Raw genomic sequence first — 21,994 nt, 5'->3', positions numbered from 1 at the left:
ATGGAAGCTCTTCCCAGCTGCCACGAGGGCTTGGTAACTCATATTTATCATTTTGGCTTCTTTGTCTCTCTGTCCCTCATGCTCTTGGAAATTGTGTAGTATTGTCTTGGTTTGCTGACCTCCAAAGCATGTCCCTAGGACAGCTTTTAGCTCTTTCTCCATTGTTTTTTGTGAAAGTATTCATCTCTGCCTGTTAGGCCGTTGCCATCTTCCCACCTCTACTGACTCTTTTTTTTCCTTTATTTTTAAAGAAATTTTAGATTACATAAAAGTTTCATAAAAAATATAAGGGATTCCCATATACCCCACCCACTCCCCCTCTCACACTTTGCCCCATTAACATTGCTACTAACCATGATCTATATTTCACATTATGGTTTATACTTTGCATGCACAATTATATAGGTTTTGAAAAAATGTATAATGGTTTGTATCCATCATTGCAATATTATGCAGAACAATTCCAATGTCCCAAAAATGCCCCATGTTATACCTATTGTTCCCTCTCTCTCCCCAAGAACCTCTGGTGACCAGTGTCTTTATACCAATGATATAAGTTCTTCCATTACTAGAATAATAATAAGTCTATATTGGAACATGGTTGCATCTCCCCTTATGTTTGTTCATTCCTCAGTCTTAAGGATTTGGGGATGGTGATACCCACTCTGTTTCTGATGAGAGGGGGCTTATATACCACAGAGCAGATGAATGGAAATGTCTTGCTTGCAGTTTTAGATACTCTCTGATTTGGGGGATGGGCATTATCCATCATCATCCTTTTGTGAGTTGTCCTGGGCAAGTCCCATGAACTGGAGTGTAGGTGTTGGCTGCAACTCTGCTGAGATTGAGGGCTCAACCAGCATATAGACAGACTGAAGATTAAGTCTCTGGGACGTATATTTAATGGCTATTCCGCTGACTCTTTGCTTGGTCACGTGCTTGCTTTTGTCAATGCAACATGAGCAGACATGAGTGAAAAGAAGATGTAAATATGCTTGTGTGTTTTTTCTTCCCTTCTTGAGCTCCTGTAATTGCCATGGGAAGATCATGACCAGGTAGGTACTGGTCCTTCAGCTTGGGCTACACAATGGTTCCCTGAGCACACTGCAACATGAAGCAGAGTAGTCCCAGAAGGCCCATAACACATGAGCAAGGAGAACAATTGACTTTTAAAGATTTGGAGAAGATTTCTTGTACAGCACTATTGCAGCAATAGCTGAGAAATACTGACATTCACAAGAGATTATTTTAGGGCTAGCAATAGTGGGAAGATGTTACCTCCCACCAAAGAATGAAAGGGTAAGGGCTGGGAGTGGTTTCTGGAACACAGAGAGAGCTTTAGCTATAGAAAAGAATCCCTGGACACGACTTGTGACCTTTGGTAGAGTAACTCACCCACAGCCACCTTGCGACCTGGTATATATGGAGGTCTACCTTTCACCAAACTCAACAAAAAGCCAAGGGCAAAAGAGCTATTCATGCAAGTCAATAAAGGACAGCCTCTTGGACACAGGACAGGATGAAAGAGAGTGGAGAGTGGATCTGGAAGGGCAAATGGAAGATATAATGAACTATCAATTCCAAGTGAAAACATTTGAAAAGATGCACAATGTGTGGGAAAATAGCTTGAATTTAAGTGTGGGAACCTGGCTTAAAGTTGAAACACTTCCTTAATGCAGATAAGAAGTGTGGGCTTAGGAACAACAGCATTGACTAGACAGAATGCTGTCTGGTCAGCACAAAAATGGTTCACATGTGGAGATGTTTGAATTTTGTTATGGCTTGCTCCCTAGCATTGCAGGGACTATAGCTTTAATAACAAGCAGCCTTGAAAATAAACATAGATTACTACTGCTTTGTTAATTTCTAATAAATACAATGTGGAAACTAGGGTCGAGGCTCTCAGTTTCAGAAGCTAGTGAGTCCCCTGATCGCATCTTTATTTGCTCTCACGTCTTTCTTTCTGTCCTTTTATTTCTTCAGTTCTGCGTCACCTTCCCTTCGTGCAAACCTATTGCTGAGCTGGTCTCAGCAACTGGCACCCAAACAGGGACTCGAGGGGAAGAAGAATCACTTCGAGCAAAACTACAGGTGTTGTCATGGCGCAGAGCCCTGAGTGGTTTAGAAGGCCTTCCAAGTCCTCAGTGAGTAAGGACACTCCTGGGCATTTTAGCAGGGTTACGAGGGGAAATGGAAACAGTTCACCCTTATGTCTGTCCCCTAAAACAACTCCTCAGGGCAAGAGGAGCTGAGGCCAGTGAGTCTCATGTTTTAGAACTCTTACAAATTATAGAAAAATATTGCACATAGTTCCCAGCAATAGGAAGTTTAGAATTAGGAGATTAGGAAAGAGTAGAAAAAAGAGGTAAAAAATTACAGGTACAAGGTATTTTGCTCCCTCTTACTATTTGGCCCACTTGGACTATTATTAAATCTGTTTCGATACTAAATCTAAAGATTTGCCTTCAGCTCCTTCATTAACTGACTTTAGAAAGTCACTTTCCCCTCCACTGACACCTCTTCCTCCTCTCATACCCAGAGGTGCTCAGCCAAAGTTGTCAGGGCATCTTGAAGGCTTGAACAAAAGGAAATCATGTGGAACCGCTTGTACAAGGAGAGTTTAAGTCATAAATACAATGTTCCAACGGGAAAAAGTGCTAAATAAGGCCCTTGTTAGTGAAATCATGCATGTAAGAAAATTCTCTGTTAAAGTGTTGATTAACGTAAGGAAAATATTCTGGCAGCAACTGTGCAAAACCCTGCCACCTACATGTTAGTGTAGCTGGGCTAGTGGGGGCTAATAGAATTAAACCTCTGAAAGAGGAGGAATACATGGCAACATTGGCATTCTGTTTTGTTTCCATGCTGAATCTGATTGGGCCTATTTAGCCAAATTAATAAAATTAGTACAACATTTTTATCAAGTTGTTAAAAGGAATTTTCAGTTTTGAATTATAGCTTACTCCTGAACTTCAAGTCTCAGTATAGTCTTCAAGAGTAGTAATCCAAAAAACGTGTGTTAACTGTCTGTCTAAACTGCTAAATAAGAGCTTAACTGCATTTATGCTGCTCAAGTTGTTGCTGATTACTAATAAAAGTGTTTCCAAGAACAAGCTTGCATGTTTCAGGCAACAAGGATTCTAGAAGAAATCTTAAAGGCAGTAAAACCTAACATGTGAAATGATGGAGAACTTAAAAACAGCTATACCAGAAAAGTAAGAATTATGAGTCAAATTGTAAACTTTACATTTATGTTGGTGTGTTGTAATTGTTTTGTGTTTGTCTGTTTGTTCAATGTCAGTGTATATTTTGATACCTCCGGATGGTAATATAAATTAATAAATAAAAATTTCTAAAAGAGCTCTATTCAAATAGCCAAGAATTAAATAAGTCCTTATATTAATATATAAGTTTAAATGTTAATAAGATCTCTATAATGATAAAAATTGTAAGTCTTGATTAACAAAATTACTATAAGTCTCTTCATAAAGAATAGTTCTTGCCTAAATTGAAAAGAAGTTTATTTTTCTTCACAGGATAAAATGAAGGATGTAAAACTTAAATGAATATTAAAGAAGGTAAAAAGTTTGTGGGTGTGCTGACTGAAATTTAGTAAGTTGTTCAAAAAAGTATATTTTGTCCTAAAATAAAGATGGCTGGTTTTCATAAAATCAGAATGAACATATGCAGGACAGGACTTGAATGCATGTGGCAAGTTGTAGAAGGTATTGTGGTAATTTTAAGTAAGGGAGTGTGTTCTCTGAAGGTGAAATTTGTCTTAAAATAATATAATTATAGTCTTTATGGTTATAAATAATTATAAGAAGTTTATGGAAGCATTGTTTGAATTAAAGTGTTTGAATGGCTAATTCCAGTAAGTCATTTTAAAAGACTATTTCTAGTATTGCATGCTACTAGGTATTTGAAATACAGAAAAGCTGTATTTGCTTATAACCAAACTGAATTATTATTTTAACAAGATTGTTTAGTGTTGATGGCAATTTTATGTTGTAAGAAGTTTGCTTGGAGACAGTTTCCAAAATCATTTTGTAATTTATGTATGTAGGATGTATAGAATGTGTTTTTATTATTAAAGAAACAGAAAATAATTTTGTCCTAAAATAAAATGATTGGTTATTAAGAAAGAGTAAAATGTGGGACAAAACCTGAATGAATACTGAAAGTGCAGAAGGTTTGTGGGAAAGGAATTTTTATGGTTAATGTTGAGTAAGATTTGATGGGTCTATCTATAAAGTTTTAAAAGCATTAATATCAAATAGTATACTGATGCAAAGTTAAAATATTGTTCCTTCTCTGTTAGTGTGACTAAATGTCTCAAGTCTCTGGTCTATTTTAGTAAAAATTCATAAATAGTTTTTCTCCTGAATATCAGCATAGAAAAAAAAGGCTGTTTTATCAGAATAGCTTCTTATACTTTAACCTTATCGTTTCCTTGGTTTTTTAAGAAGAAGCAAGTCTCATCACTTTTAAAGGGACATAATGTTCAAACCTGCTGCCTCAAAGTCAGATCCTGAAAAGTATCTTTTTATTTCAAACAGTTGCAAAAAAAAAATTGTTCTTTTACCTTGAAAAAATTAAAGTAATAATATAGTTAAGTTCCTTTAATGTAGGTTGAATGAAAAGTGTTTAAATGTGTTATAAAATTGAAAGGATCCTTTAACCCTCTGTTAATTAAAGTTGTATGAGTGAAAAGTTCATATGAATACTTAGAGTATATGAAATTCCTGGAAATTTACCAAATTTTCAGCATAATATTAGACAAAAGTACAATGTTGTTCATCATGGTTGTAATTATTTAATAGTATGCGTCACAGAAACAGTCTCTTACTGTAAATGAAACTAACACCATGGTAGTATGCAGCAGTCCCAAATATTGCTAGTTTGTTGCAAGAAATTAATATCCAACTGTGTCACTATCACTTTGTTTTAAAACTTGATAAGAATTTCTTTAGTATTTCCTTAGACAAGTCAAGCCAGCTCGCATTCTCCTACCTGCAGAAAAGTCAGCAATGGACTTTTGCAGTGCTTCCCCAAGTCTGTGCGCATAGCCCAACCATCTGCCCTGGCCGGTGGCTAAGAGTCTGGCTGCTAGAAGACATCTGTGGCTGCAACCTTACTGATGACATTATGTTAACCAGGAATCCTTTTTTGAGAATTAAAAGAAACATCAGAGACAATAGTATTTTATCTTAAGAGCCTAAAATAGACAAACAATTGGGAAAGGCTGCCAGGTCCCGGCTGCTTTATCAAATTCTTAAGTGTTGGTTGGGCAAGACAAAACTATACCCTCTGCTGTAATTGATAAAGTACAATGTTTTCTCATGTTAATGGAGTTTGTAATACTGTTGAAATATTTAAAATCTTTCATCCCTCACTTAGCTTAAATATTAAAACCATTGTATGTGTTAATTGGGAAAGGTCCTTCATGGGAGTAGAAGGACCTCCAGCAGGCTGCTTTAAAACATAAAAAAGGAGGGAGAAGGTGGACAATGGCTTAGCCTGTGAATTGTATGCCAGCCCCAATATTCGCTTTGGGTGGGTTTGTGGCAAAGGCAGCATTCTAAACCAGTACCCCTTGGGTTTTAGTCATAATTCTGGGAAGGGGCCAAAAGTACAATGTAAAAAAGCAATTGTGTGCAGCATAGGAAGCCCTGATGAAAGTGAAAGGCTTAATCCAATAGTATCTGATCACTCTGAAGACTGATATCGCTATCTAGGGGTAGATTGCAAATACTAAAAGTAAAACAGAAACTATGGACTGTTGTGATGTACCCTCCAGGGGAGAGGTCTGTAGAAGAACATCTGAGACACCTGACAGCAGTGACAGGTAACTGTTTGTCATGTCCCTGTCCACTCCTCTAAAATCCCCTTCAGGACTGTTGAGGCAGATGCCTTCATGAAGATCTAGAACCATACAATTGAGACCTGAGGAGAAGCAGAGTGGCTCCTCCGAAAAGGTAAACATCGAGTACCAAACCTTGTGGTGCCTAGCCCAGCACACCCAGCTGCCTGTTACTTGCCAACAGCTCATGGACATCACCCATGTGTGTCCATCATGCTCACTTCAGTGACTGTGACATTGGTCTCCTCCTGCTCTTGGGAAGGATGAGGTATGCTATCACTGCTGCAGACGCTGCATCAGGACCCTTATAACAAGGCAGCTACTATTTTCTGACTAGAAAATGAATGAATTCTCACAACAATGGACAAAGTTTAAATTCAACACTGAGTTGTGGCTCCAGGTCCAGCGAAGATGCTAAGAGCAGGACCAATGAAAGCATTGAAATTTTGAGTTAAAGTTCCAGGTACATCACAGCCCAAAATGGCAGAGTAACAATAATTTGTCACTGCCTATGCCTCAAACTACACAAAATGGGGAAAACTGAGGTCATTTTTGATCGAGTACTGGCCTATATAGCCTTGCTTGTTGGGAATCTTAAGCCCATGAGAAATGAAAGTCTATTCATTAAATGTCTGCTAGTTGGAAGTCTTATTTGTTGTTGTATAATCTACTGCAGTTACAGATTATGTATAAAATGCAGCTTTGAGCTTGGTGGAAGGATTACAGACTGTAAACATGTGCTTATGCCTACAATGTGATTGGAATGTGTCTGGTTTTGGTGTGACACCTTATGTATATAATAGCAGTGATATTCCTTAGGAATCAGTGAAACGTCATTTGCGTGGTCATAAAAACAATTTAGACTTAGATATTTCTCAATTACAAGCCCAAGTAACAAGCATTCAACACGCTCATTTGCAACTACTTTCTGCCTCACAAACTCTGACAGGGATTGTGGCTGGATTAAGATCCCTGAGCCCTGTGATATGGATTAAGAGTTGGGGAAGGGGTCTTCTAGGAGGTATATTAATTATCTGTTCCTTTCTGTTTTATATGTATTTAGTCCTCAGATGCACACTACAAACCCTCTGCAGTATGAAGCATCAAGAAATCTCCACATCTGCCTCCACTGCTTTGCTAAAACAAAAAAGGGGGAGATGTGGGAAAATAGCTTGAATTTGAATGTGGGAACATGGCTTAAAGTTGAAACTTTTCCATAATGCAGATAAGAAATGTGGGCTTAGGAAACCTGGCCTTGACTAGATGGAACGCTGTCTGGTCAGCACAAAAATTGTTTACATGTGGAGATGTTTGAACTTTGTTATGGCCTGCTCCCTAGCATTGCAGTGGCTGCAGCTTTGATAATAAGCAGCCTTGAAAATAAACATAGATAACTACTGCTTTGTTAATCTCTAATAAATAGGATGTGGAAACTAGGGTCGAGGCTCTCAGTTCCAGAAGCTATTGAGTCCCCTGGTCCCATCTTTATTTTCCCTCTTACGTCTTTCTTTCTGTTCTTTTATTCCTTCAGTTTTGCGTCGCTTTCCCTTCGTGCAAACCTATTGCTGAGCTGGTCTCAGCACAATCACACTAGTAATCCAGATGATTTTAATTAAACAAAAATGGTATCCCATTTCAAAACTATTAGATGGGTATGAATAGAAAAGCAATAATATTGAAAATGTTCAAGGGATATGGGGAATTGAGAATTCTCATAAACTGCTTGTGACAGTTACAGATTAACAAAATAAATTAGAGATAAATGTGGCAATACCTTGTAAACTTTAAGATACACATATCCTACAACTAAGCAATTCCACTTCTAGGTTTATATCCTAGGACAAGGAGATGGGTACACGGGTGGTGGTTGCAGCATTTAAAAAATGTGTGTTGTTAGGACCTCTGCTAAACTGTATAGCACTTTTGCCTAAATCAATAAAATAGAAACAGCCCTGTGGGTGCACAGCATGGCAAGGAGACTGGTCTTTTGTGCTAAAAAGGAAAAAAAGCAACCCTTCTTCATTGGAAATGCAGCCACATTAGTTGGCTTTGTGGGCTGCATAGGAGCTAGATTATGTAGCCTGTGTCACTCATTTGGTCAGGGACATTTCAGAAGTGAATAATTTCTAGGACAATAGCGATCCTGTGTGTGGTGGCTGAAAATTGGAAAACAACAAAAGCATCTTCAGTAGGAAAATATATGCCCATGTGTATCTCACATAAATGTAAACAGATTTTATTTTTGTCTCTTTTAAAATGTGGATATAATTTAAAATTTATAGGAAAGTTGCAAGAATACTTCAAGCAACTTCCATATCCCTTTACCCAGATTCCGTAATTATTTGCATATTGACTCATTTCCTATTTCTCCTTCTCTTTACTATTTATAAAGTTATATAATGTACATTTCCTGAATTCTACGCCATCATATGTACACAAATAAACATATATATGTACATATATATAATTATATATTTTAAAAATCATTTGAGAATAAGTTCAATAAAATGATAATGTTTATCTAGAAAAATACTGCTGAGACCAGCTCAGCAATAGGTTTGCACGAAGGGAAGATGACGCAGAACTGAAGAAATAAAAGGACAGAAAGAAAGACATGAGAGAAAATAAAGATGGGACCAGGGGACTCAACAGCTTCTGGAACTGAGAGCCTCGACCCTAGTTTCCACATTGCATTTATTAGAAATTAACAAAGCAGTAGTTATCTGTTTATTTTCAAGGCTGCTTGTTATTAAAGCTGTAGCCTCTGCAATGCTAGGGAGGAGGCCATAACAAAGTTCCAACGTCTCCACATGTAAACAATTTTTGTGCTGACCAGACAGCGTTCCATCTAGTCAAGGCCGGTTTTCCTAAGCCCACACTTCTTATCTGCATTATGGAAACATTTCAACTTTAAGCCAGGTTCCCACATTCAAATTCAAGCTATTTTCCCACATCTCCCCCTTTTTTGTTTTAGCAAAGCAGTGAAGGCAGATGTGAAGATTTCTTGCTGCTTCATACCCCAGAGGGTTTGTAGTGTGCATCTGGGGACTAAATACATACAATACAGACAGGAACAGATAATTAATATACCTCCTAGAAGACCCCTTCCCCAACTCTTAATCCATATCACAGGGCTCAGGGATCTTTTTTTTTTTTTTTTTTTTTTTTTAATTTTTTTTTTTATTGACTTTGTAATAATATTACATTAAAAATATATATGTGAGGTCCCATTCAACCCCACCCCCCCACCCCCCCTCTCCCCCCCCCCCCAACAACACTCGTTCCCATCATCATGACACATCCATTGGATTTGGTAAGTACATCTTTGGGCACCTCTGCACCTCATATACATTGGTTCACATCATGGCCCATACTCTCCTCTATTCCATCATGTAGGCCCTGTGAGGATTTACAATGTCCGGTGATTACCTCTGAAGCACCATCCAGGGCAGCTCCATGTCCCGAAGACGCCTCCACCTCTCATCTCTTCCTGCCTTTCCCCATACCCTTTGTCCATTATGTCCACTTTTCCCAATCCAATGCCACCTCTTCTATGTGGACACTGGATTGGTTGTGTCCATTGCACCTTTATGTCAAGAGGAGGCTCAGATTCCACCTGGATGCTGGATGCAATCCTCCCATTTTCAGTTGTAATCACTCTAGGCTCCATGGTGTGGTGGTTGTCCTTCTTCACCTCCATCTTAGCTGAGTGTGGTAAGTCCAATAAATCAGATTGTAGGTGCTGGAGTCTGTTGAGGCTCAGGATCTGGCTATCACATTGTCAGTCCAGAGATTCAAATCCCCTAAATATATCTTAAACCCCAACATTAACTGCACCTCCAGCACATTAGCATGAAAGTCTTATGAAGGGAGATCCCATCTGAGTCCAGATTCATCCCACATAAACACCATTTCCAAAGGGGCTCAGGGATCTTAATCCAGCCACAATCCTTGTCATAGTTTGTGAGGCAGAAAGTAGTTGCAAATGAGCGTGTTGAATGCTTGTTGTTTGGGCTTGTAATTGAGAAATATCTAAGTTTAAATTGTTTTTATGACCACGCAAATGACGTTTCACTGATTCCTAAGGAATATCACTGCTATTATATACATAAGGTGTCACACCAAAACCAGACACATTCCAATCACATTGTAGGCATAAGCACATGTTTACAGTTTGTAATCCTTCTACCAAGCTCAAAGCTGCATTTTATACATAATCTGTAACTGCAGTAGATTATACAACAACAAACAATAAGACTTCCAACTAGCAGACATTTAATGAATAGACTTTCATTTCTCATGGGCTTAAGATTCCCAACAAGCAAGGCTCTATAGGCCAGTACTCGATCAAAAATGACCTCAGTTTTTCCCATTTTGTATAGTTTGAGGCATAGGCAGTGACAAATTATTGTTACTCTGCCATTTTGGGCTGTGATGTACCTGGAACTTTAACTCAAAATTTCAATGCTTTCATTGGTCCTGCTCTTAGCATCTTCACTGGACCTGGAGCCACAACTCAGTGTTGAATTCAAACTTAGTCCATTGTTGTGAGGATTCATTTTCTAGTCAGAAAATAGTAGCTATCTTGTTATAAGAATCCCAATGCAGTGCCTGTAATAATGAAAGCGTACCTTGCCCCTTCCAAGGGCAGGAGGGGGTCTGACGTCACAGTCACTGAAGTGAGCATGAAGGACACACATGGGTGAAGTTCATGAGCTCTTGGCAAGTAACAGGCAGCCGGAACTCCTGGGCTAGGCACCAAAAGGTCTGGTACTCAAAATGTTCGCCTTTCCAGTACAGCCTCTCTCCTTCTTCTCAGGTCTCAATTGTACGGTTCTGGATCTTCATGAAGGCATCTGCCTCAACAGTCCTGAAAGGGATGTTAGAGGAGTGGGCAGGGATGTGATAGACAGTTACCTGTCACTGCTGGCAGGCATCCCAGATGTTCTTCCACTGATCTCTCCCCCATAGAGGGTGATTCACAATAGTCCATCGTTTCTGTCTTATTTTTAGTATTTGCAATCCACCCCTAGATAGGGATGGCAGTCTTCAGAGTGACCGGACACTATTGGGTTAAATGTTTTTCTTTCATCAGGGCTTTCTATGCTGCACACAATTGCTTTTTTATATGGTACTTTTGGCCCCTTCCCAGAGTTATGACTGAAACCCAAGGGGTACTGGTTTAGAATGCTGCCTTTGCCACAAACCCCACCCAAAGCCAATACTGGAGCTGGCCACATCCAATTCACAAGCTAAGTCAATGTCCACCTTCTCCCTCTTTTTTTTTTTTTTAAAGCAGTCTGCTGGAGGTCCTCCTATTCCCATGAAGGACCTATCCTAATTAATACATACAATGGTTTTAATATTTGAGTTAAGTGAGGGATGTAAGACTTTTAGTATTCCAACAATATTACAAATTCCATTAATATAAGAAAACACTGTACTTTATCAATTACAGCAGCGAGTATAGTTTTGTCTTACCCAATCAAACAACATTTAAGAATTTGATAGAGCAGCAGGGACTTTGCAGCCTGTCCCAATTGTTTGCCTATTTCAGACTCTTAAGATAAGATAGTATTGTCTCTGATGTTTCTTTTAATTCTCAAAAAAGGATTACTGGTTAAAGTAATGTCATCAGTAGGGTTGCAGCCACAGATGTCTGCTATGCAGCCAGATTCTTTGCCATCAGGCCAGGGCAGATGGTTGAGCTGTGCACACAGCCTTGGGGAAGCACTGCAAAAGTTCATTGTTGACTTTTCTACAGGTAGGAGAATGCAGGCTGGCTTGACTTGCCTAAGGAAATACTAAAGAAATTCTTATCAAGTTTTAAAACAAAGTGATAGTGACACAGTTGGATATTAATTCTTGCAACAAACTAGCAATTTTTGGGACTGCTGCAAACAGCAATGGTGTTACTTTAATTAATGATAAGAGGTTTCTATGACACTTACTATTTTTAATAATAATTAAAACCATGATTAACCACATGTACTTTTACCTAGTATTATGCTGAAACATTGGTAAATTTCCGGGAATTTTATACACCCTTTAAGTATTCATATGAACTTTTTATGCATACAACTTTACTTAACCGTTAAAGAATCCTTTTAGTTTTATAACACTTTTAAACACTTTCCATTCAACTTGTAACATATTAAAGGAACTTAACTATTTTATTACTTTAATTTTTTCAAGGTAAAAGAATAAATTTTTTTGCAATAGTTTGAAATAAAAAGATACTTCTCAGGATCTGCCTTTGAGAAAGCAGGTTGGAATATTATGTTCCTTTAAAAGCGATGAGACTTACTTCTTAAAAACCAAGGAAATGATAAGGTTAAAGTACAAGAAGCTATTAAGATAAAACAGATTTTTGTATACTGATTATTCAGGAGAAAAACTCTTTATAACTTTTACTGAAACAGACTAATAACTTGAGAAACTTTGAGGAAGGAGACAATTTTAACTTTGCATCAAAATACTACTTGATACTAAAGCTTTTAAAACTTTATAGATAGACCCATCAAATCTTACTCAACATTAACCATAAAAATTCCTTTTCCAGGAACCTTCTGCACTTTCAGTATTCATTCACGTTTTGTCCCACATTTTACTCTTTCTTAATAACCAATCATTTTATCTTAGGACAAAATTATTTTCTGTTTCTTTAATAATAAAAACATATTCTATACATCCTATGTACATAAGTTACAAAATGATTTTGGAAACTGTCTCCAATCAAACCTTTTACAATATATAATTACCATCAACACTAAACAAACTTGTCAAAATAATTATTCAATTTGGTTATATGCAAATGTAACTTTTCTTTATTTCAAATATCTAGTAGCATGCAATACTAGAAACAGTCTTTAGAAACAAGTTGGCAGGGGAGGCTGGCTGCCAGCAACATTTTCCTGTTATAAAATTACTTTTTGTTATTATCAATTCAGTTTCTGTTTAATAATGACTTCTTGGAAGTAGCCATTCAAAAACTTTAAATTCTTGCACAAACTTACAATTATTTATAACCATAAAGACTATAATTATATTATTTTAAGACAAATTTCACCTTCAAAGAATACATTCCCTTACTTAATGTTACCATAATAGCTTTTACAACTTACCACATGCATTCAAGTCCTGTCCTGAATATATTCATTCTGATTTTCTGAAACCCAGCCATCTTATTTTAGGACAAAATATACTTTTTTGAACAAACTTATTAAATTTCAGTCAGCACTCCTACAAACTTTTTACCTTTTTAAATATTCATTTAAGTTTTACATCCTTATTTTTATCCTGTGAAGAAAAATAAACTATTCTTTTCAATTTAGGAAAGAACTATTTTTTATGAAGACTTATAGTAATTTCGTTAATCAAGACTTACAATTTTTATCATTGTAGAGATCTTATTAACATTTAAACTTACATATTAATATAAGGACTTATTTAATTCTTGGCCACTTGAATAGAGCTCTTTTAGAAATTTTTATTTATTAATTTATATTACCATCTGGAGGTATCAAAATATACACTGACATTGAACAAACAAACACAAAAAAAATCACAACACATCAACAGAAACATAAAATTTACAATTTGACTCCTAATTCTTACTTTTCTGGTAATGTATTTTTAAGTTTTCCATCATTTCACATCTTAGATTTTACTGCTTTTAATATTTCTTCTAGAATCCATGTTGCCTGAAACATGCAAGCCTGTTCTCAGAAACACTTTTATTAGTAATCAGCAACCAGTTAGAATAACTTGAGCAGCATAAATGCAGTTAAGCTCTTATTTAGCAGTTTAGACAGACAGTTAACTCACATTTTTTGGATTACTACTCTTTTTTTTTTTAAAGATTTATTTTTATTTCTATCCCCTCCCCGCCCCCGCCCCAGTTGTCTGTTCTCTATTTGCTGCATCTTCTTCTTTGTCCACTTCTGTTGTTGTCAGTGGCAAGGGAATCTGTGTTTCTTTTTGTTGCGTCATCTTGTTGTGTCAGCTCTCCATGTGTGCGGTGCCATTCCTGGGCAGGCTGCACTTTCTTTCGCGCTGGGCAGCTCTCCTTATGGGATGCACTCCTTGCGCGTGGGGCTCCCCTATGCGGGAACACCCCTGCGTGGCACAGCACTCCTTGCATGCATCAGCACTGCACATGGGCCAGCTCCACACGGGTCAAGGAGGCCTGGGGCTTGAACCGTGGACCTCCCATGTGGTAGATGGACGCCCTAACCACTGGGCCAAGTCCGTTTCCCAGGATTACTACTCTTGAAGTTTACACTGAGACTTGAAGTTCAGGAGTAAGCTATTGATTCAAAACCAAAAATTCCTTTTTACAACTTGATAAAAATGTTGTACTAATTTTATTAATTTGGCTAAATAGGCCCAATCAGAATCAGTATGGAAACAAAATAGAACACCAATTTTGCCATGTTTTCCTTCTCCTCCAGCAGCTTAATTCTATTAGCCCTCACTAGCCCACAGCCACATTACCATGTAGGCAGCAGGGGGTTTGCATAGTTGCTGCCAGAATATTTTCCTTACGTTAGTCAACACTTTAACAGAGAATTTTCTTACAAGCATGATTTCACTAACAAGGGCCTTATTTAGCACTTGTGCCTGTATGGAACATTGTATATGTGACTTAACCTCTCCTTGTACAAGTGGCTCCACATGATTTCCTTTCATTCTAGACTTCAGGATGCCCTGTTGTAAAGCTGACAACTTTAGCTGAGCATCTCTGGGTAAGGGAGGAGGAGGATGTGTCAGCAGAGGGGAAAGTGACTTTCTAAAGTCCATTAATGAAGGAGCTAAAGGCAAAACTTTAGAGTTAGTATCAAAACAGATTTAATAATAGTCCAAGTGGGCCAAATAGTATGAGGGAGCAAAACACCTTGTACATGTAATTTTTTACCTCTTTTTTCTACTCTTTCCTAATCTCCTAATTCTAAACTTCCTATTGCTGGGAACTATGAGCAATATTTTTCTATAATCTGTAAGAGTTCTAAAATACGAGACTCACTGGCCTCAGCCTCTCTTGCCTTGAGGAGCTGTTTTAGGAGACAGACATATGGGTGAACTGTTTCCATTTCCCATCGTAAACCTGCTAAAATGCCCAAGAGTGTCCTTACACATGGAGGATTTGGAAGGCCCTCTAAACCACTCGGGGTTCTGTGCCCTGACAATACCTTTAGTTTCACTGGAAGTGATTTTTCTTCCCCTCGTGTCCCTGTTTGGGTGCCAGTTACTGAGACCAGCTCAGCAATAGGTTTGCACAAAGGGAAGGCGATGCAGAACTAAAGAAATAAAAGGATAGAAAGAAAGACAGAAGAGAGAAAATAAAGATGGGACCAGGGGACTCACCAGCTTCTGGAACGGAGAGCCTCAGCCCTATTTTCCACATCATATTTATTAGAAATTACAAAGCAGTAATCTATGTTTACTTTCAAGGCTGCTTGTTATTAAAGCTGTAGCACCAGCAATGCTAGGGAGCAGGCCATAACAAAGTTCAAATGTCTCCACATGCAAACAATTTTCGTGCTGACCAGACAGTGTTCTGTCTAGTCAAGGCTGGTGTTCCTAAGCCCGCACTTCTAATCTGCATTATGGAAATGTTTCAACTTCAAGCCAGGTTCCCACATTCATATTCAAGCTATTTTCTCATAAAATACTACAACCGAGATGATATTTAATGATTAAATATTAAATATTTTCCTCTTGGGCAGGAACTAGATAACATATTCCACTATCATCAGTTTTTTCAGGAGGAACTGGAGATTGAACCCAGGATCTTGTACATGGGGAGGAGGTCCTCAACCACTGAGTTATATCCACTCCCTTATTGCCAGTTTTATTCAGCAATGTCTTGGAGGTCTTAGCCATTTGCAACTAGCTAATAAAAGATATTAAGATTGGAAGAGAAAAAATAGCGATGTCCTTGTTCAAAGATGATATAATTGTGCATATAGGAAATCCAAATGAATCTACAATTAGAAATAATAATTTCCCAACATTTCTGGATGTAAGATCAATATACAAAAATAAAAAATCAGACAATAACAAGTGTTAGTGAGGATGTGGAGAAATTAGAACCCTCATATATTGCTGGTGGGATTATAAAATCGTCCAGCGCATTTTGGAAAACAGTTTGGAAATTCTTCAAAATGTTAAACATAGAGGTAACAGATAACCCAGCAATTCTCTTTCTTGATAGATAAACAAGATAATTTAAAATGTTACATCCACACAAGATTTGTACATCATTGTTCATGATGTGATGATAAAACATGATGTTATTGACAAAAAGCAGAAAAAAGCACAAAAGTCCAACAAGTGATGAATGAATAAACAAAATGTGGTATATCCATACTTTTTATTCACCCATAAAAAGGAATGGTGTTCTGATACATGCTGCAACATGGATGAACCTTAAAAATATTATACTATGTGAAAGAAGTCAAATGCAAAAGATTACATATTGAACAATTCCATTTATATGAAATGTCCAGAACAGGGATATTTATATATAGAGAAAGACAGTTAGCGTTTTCCAGAGGCTAGGGGGAAGGAGGAATGTGGAGTAAATGTTAATAGATACAGTTTCTTTGTGGGATGATGAAAATATTCTAAATTAAATAACAGTGATGACTGCAAAACTCTGAATATACCAGAAGTATGAATTGTACAATTTTAATAGGCATTCCTATTTACTAACAACAAACTAGAGGAAATGGGATTTAATAAAAACAATATTTATAATAGTGTTAAAAACTATCAAATATCTAGGAATAAATCTATAAAATATTTGTAAGACTTCAAAACTGGAAACTACAAAATATTAGAGACAAATTAAGCAACATATACAAATGGATTAGACGACTAAATATTGTTGTAGATATAAATATATATTTTTCCTGCCAAATTTCTTTTTATCATCAATGCAATCCCAATCCAAATCAAGCGGGTTTTAAAGGAAAGTATAGGAGGATAGCTTCATGATATTGAATTAGGCAAAGATTTCTTAAACATGAAACAAAAAGTATTAACCATAAGAGAAAGTGATGCAAAGGATATAATATAACCAAGATAATATTGAAAAAAGAAGTACAAATATGAACAATTTACACTACCAGATATCAAGGATTACTGTAAAGCAACAGAAATTAAAGCATGTGGCATCAGTGCTTGGAGAGGCAATATAGACAAATGGAATACAATAAACAGTCCAGAAAGAGATTCACATTTAGATGGTCACCTGATTGATGATAACACCATCTCTATTCAGTAGGCTCTTCTCAATAAATATTGCTGGGTTAATTCAATATCCATATTGAACAAATGAACACTGTTTCCTACCTCTAAGAATACACAAAAATTAATCCAGTATGGGGGGTTGGGATCACCCTTCACTCTCCTGCCGTGATTCTGCTCTGGCAGCTCCGAGGAAGTTTCAGGGACACTTGAGGCAAATTACCTTGAGATTTTGAAACATTTCATTGTAGTGAGAGTCCGGCAGTTGTTCCTGCTTGGCCTTCGATTTGATCAAGTCATGCATGAGTGAGGAGACAGGCAAGAAAGTGATGATTCTGGGAGGCAATCTGAAGGAGGAACAACTGAGGTTCATCAGCCCAGACAAGCTGCCCAGGGAGTTTAGGGGACAATGACTGACCCCTGATGGCAACCCCAAGTGCCTGGCCAAGATCACCTATTGGGATGGGGGGGGTGGGAGCTGTTGCCCAGCAAGTGAGGGTATGGTATGAGCACTCGGTGTCTGTGGTTCCTCCCTGCTGGTGGAGATGGAGACCCTGTTTCCGGGCTGCATGCTCAGATGGCAGTTTGCATCAGACCAGAGAGATATGGGCTTCCGGATATTCCTGAAACTCAAGATAGGAGAGCGGCAGTGGGCGGCAGAGATGATATTGGTGCTGCCCAGTCAGTATTACAATGCCCACCTGGTGCCTGAGAACAGGAGCCTCCCCTGCCTCAAGGTCGCTGCCTATGACCTGAGGTTTGACACCTACAGCCTAGTTCATTCCAAACACATCAGCTACACTGTGGAGGTCCTGCTCTTGAACCAAACTTTCATGGGGAAGACTGAGAATTCTAGTTGGGGCCATGTGGGTCCCACACCCTCCTCTTTGATCTCTGGGTCCACAATAAGTTCATGGTCTTCCCTGGCCAGACCCTCTCCAACCTCCCCAGGGGCAAGGATCCTCCAGCAGTCAATGTTCGGGGAGCATTTGCCCTGGGAGGTGCTTATTTGTAATTAAAAAGTTCTAAGTTTCTGGTATTTTTTCATTACTTTTTCTTCTGGTTAAGAAGTTACATACCTATTATACTTTTTAGTGGTTGCTCTGAAGTGTTAACCTGCATACTTAACAATATATAAAGATAAATAATACAAGGAAATTAGAACAATATAATTGACAAAAAGTTAGATTCTGACAATCTGATGTACTACTGAGGAAGTGGAAACACATATATCGAGGGTAAGAATGTAAATTAAAAGAAATATTTTTGAAAAGTTTGAATATGCCTTTAGAGGAGGTACCCCATAAGCTGAGCCTGGCCAAGGACTCGTGTGAATGTGGTATATGGGAAGTGATCCCAGTAAAAATATACTGGTAGGGTAGTGGGGAATTGAGATAGGGAGAAGAAAGCCAAGTAATGTTTTTATATCAACCAAAGTCCCATAGAGGATCATTTGGACACAATACAACTCTGGAACTCTGGAAACAGTGCAGGTCATCCCTCAGAGTTACCCCGATTAGGGCAAAAGTGCTTGGGTATTTATATGTATCTGTAGCATGCATTTCCATCAGTCATTAACTAAGAGCTGCTCACTGGAGGATTTAAATTCCCAGATACTTCTGGCTCTTCGTGCATGCAGACAAAGGGGGTTTTGGTAGCTTGTGGGCAGTCCTGTGACAAAGAGCCACAGATTCTGGCTTTGGGGAGAAAAATCACCTGAGGAGCTGGCATGTGCAAAAATGATCAAGAGATTTAAGGGGTAAGAGCAGAGCATTGACAGCGTCTGCTGCACTGAGTATTAGTGGTAATATTCTTAATATCACGAAAAACAGTATAGACAGCTAGAATCTGTCCCTCCAGATCTTTTTACATTATCTGCACTAAGTGTTTACATATAAAGGCTTAAATTATCTGGAGTAAATTTTATTGTTTGCAAATGTCTGTTTCTCTGTCTATCTGTGCTGGTCTGCTGAAGTAGGCAGAAAGGTGAACCTCATCTTAAAATGATGACATAAGATCACATGCATGAAGTACATCTAACATTGCTTTGTACATATATGTCTTATTATTTTTAAGTATGACATAGTAACATGTTTTATTTTTAGCAAAGTGGACTGAGATGGTTCTGATGTTATGGCTACTTAAATAGAAAGTTCGTTGCTCCTCCTCTTTATGGTCTTGTGTGGTGGTCTGAAGATGTAGGTTCCCCAGAAAAACATGTTCTTAAAATTAATACATTCCTGTGGGGTTGAACTCATTGTAAGTAAGACCTTCTGATACTTCAGTTAAGGTAGCCCAACTCAATGAGGCTGGATCTTGAACCTATTATAGTAATCCCTTATAAGCAGAAAGAAATTCAGACAGAGAAAAAAAAAACCACAGGAAATAAGAAGTTGAAGGTCAACAGAACCTGGAAGAAAAGGGAGAGACCAGGAGAAGCTACCATGTGCATTGCCACACCTTGACAGAGGAGCCCAGAATGCCAGTCTTTGGGAGGAAAGCATTGCCTTGATGATGCCTTAGAGTTCTCCTAGCCTCAACTCTATGAGTGAATAAATTCCTGTTGTTTGAGACAACCCATTGCATTGATATTTGCTTGAGTAGCCAAGGAAACCAAAACACCTTGGTTACATAAATTACATGGAAGTCAATTCATCAGATAATAGGCTCAAATGTCCCGTGATGGTCTGAGGTTCCAGGGTTACCCAGGAATGACCTGCTCAGTGCAGTTCATTGTACAGTGACCTGTTAACACTGGAGATATAAGCAAAATATTAATCACTTCCACTTGGGAGAAGACTAAATGATTGGTGTGACAGTTTGAATTTGGTGAATGCACCCCCACTCCCAAAAGATTATATTTTTTAACTAATCCATTCCTGTGGGCTTTTGATTGCATTAGATTTGGTTAAGGGTCCTTGATTAGGCCACGTGATTAGGTAGCTTTTGATTGGTTTATGTCAGTGATGTGTGACTCAGATTGGGCCTCCACCCTCTTACTGGAGCCTTATATAAACAGAGACACAGACTGAAAGAAGACACACAGTACAGGAAGCTCTGCCATTTTGACCTGGCCATGTGAGAAAGAGGACTCAAGGATTGCTAGCAGTAGAAGTTGAGGCACAAAGTCTCCAAGAGGCTGGACCCATGAAGCAGCCGAAGGCTGAGAGAGGAAGACTGGAAAGAGACAAGCTCTGTGCTTGGTTGTCCATAGTTGAGCTACAGGAGAAAGTAGAGAGAAACCAACAGACCCACCATCTTGCCTCACTTATGTGGCAGGACTACAGGTTCTGCCAGCAGAAGACTTTGGTGAGAATACATCTCTGATGGTGCCTAGATTTGGACATTTCATGGTCTCAGAACTGTAAGCTTTTGCCCTAATAAAATCCCTTTTATAAAACCCAACACATTTCAGATAGTTTGCATTGGCAGCACTGTAGTAAATGTTGACAATTGGGGAAAGAGAGACTCTGGATCCAGCCATGGTGGTACTTCCACGTAAGCAATGACAATATAGGAAAGGGCATAATAGTGATAGATGGTTAACTAACTTTGGTTTCCAAGATAGGCTATCTCTATGTGATTCCATGAAGGTGGATCAAATACAGTAGCGGAGCCATTGGAAGGATTATAGACAATCCTCCAAGCTAAAAATCGTTTTGAATGTTAATATCCTTTTACTTTATATTCTCTACAGAACTACTTTAGACTAAATTCCCCTACCTAATGTTTTTTAGTGAATGTGAATGTAGGCTGAAAACCTGCAGTTTTGTTTGAAGTATGATCCTTTTTTTTTTAATGACATCTCACGGGCAGGTTTTCTTTCTTTTTCTTTCCTCAATCTACTTGGCATCTTTGCTAACTCATTACTTGAACATACTTATATTTCTTCTTTTAGGAAAATGGGAAAACCTCAGTGTTGGAAACCTCCCTGAAACTTGAAAAGGCCTAAACTCAGCTTCCACAGTTTCTTCAATTCCACCCTTCTCTTAAAGATAATTCATCCCTAAAAGTGTCATTTAACATCCAATATGAGAAAGTTGATTGATGGACTTTCATATTATAAGTTAAATATTATTCCAGAACAGAGACTTAAAAATGATTTTTAAAAATCCCTAGCTGTTTTACTTTCTTACCTTCAGAAATCAACCATCTCCACCAACCCCATGCTTTGTGGGATAGGAGTAGGATGGAAAAGTGGAAGTAAAAGTGTGCCAATTGTCCCAATTATGGAAGGGTATAAAAAAGGATAGGAGAACACTAATGAGGGTTGTTGCCGGTGTGGGAGGTTGTCAGAGCAGGAGTGGGAAATATGGGAAACCCCTGTATTTTTAATGTAGCATTTATATAATCTAAAGCTTTTTAAAAATAAAAAAATAAAAAAGAATATAACAGACCAAAACAAAATACAAAACCAAAAACAAAACAAAAGAAGATAGGAGAGGGAGGAAGTAAAAAAAAAAAACAAAAACCTCTGTCTTCTTAAATAAACATGCCATTTTTTTTGTAGTATGCTAGCCTATGCATAAGCACTTTTGGGTCAAATACAAGTGTCTTTGAAGGGAGCAGATGTAGCTCAAGCAGTTGAACACTTGTTTCCCACATAGGAGGTCCCAGGTTCTATCAATGGTGCCTCCTAAAAACAACAACAACAAAAAACAAACAACAAGCAACCAAACGAAAAAACCAACTCAGGGGAGCCAATGTGGCTCAGTGGTTGAGTGCTGACTTCCAACATATGAGGTCCAGGGTTCAATCTTGGCCCTGGTACCTAAAAAATATTATATAAGTGTCTTTGTCCCATCCACATATTGGCAAAAACATTCACAAAGTTATTAGCAAAGTCACTATTATATGCTCAGTTTGCATAACAGCAAG

At 38.0% G+C, this 21,994-nt stretch overlaps 1 pseudogene; it reads left to right on the top strand.

Moving 5' to 3' along the window:
• On the top strand, positions 1-21,068 carry LOC101424330 (putative SEC14-like protein 6; annotated as a pseudogene).
• Positions 21,069-21,994: the final 926 nt, after the last annotated feature.

The sequence above is a fragment of the Dasypus novemcinctus genome, chromosome X (assembly GCF_030445035.2).
Source record: "Dasypus novemcinctus isolate mDasNov1 chromosome X, mDasNov1.1.hap2, whole genome shotgun sequence".
Lineage (NCBI taxonomy): Eukaryota > Metazoa > Chordata > Mammalia > Cingulata > Dasypodidae > Dasypus > Dasypus novemcinctus.
The sequence above is the reverse complement of the archived record's forward strand: the minus strand, read 5'-3'. Positions and strand labels throughout refer to the sequence as shown.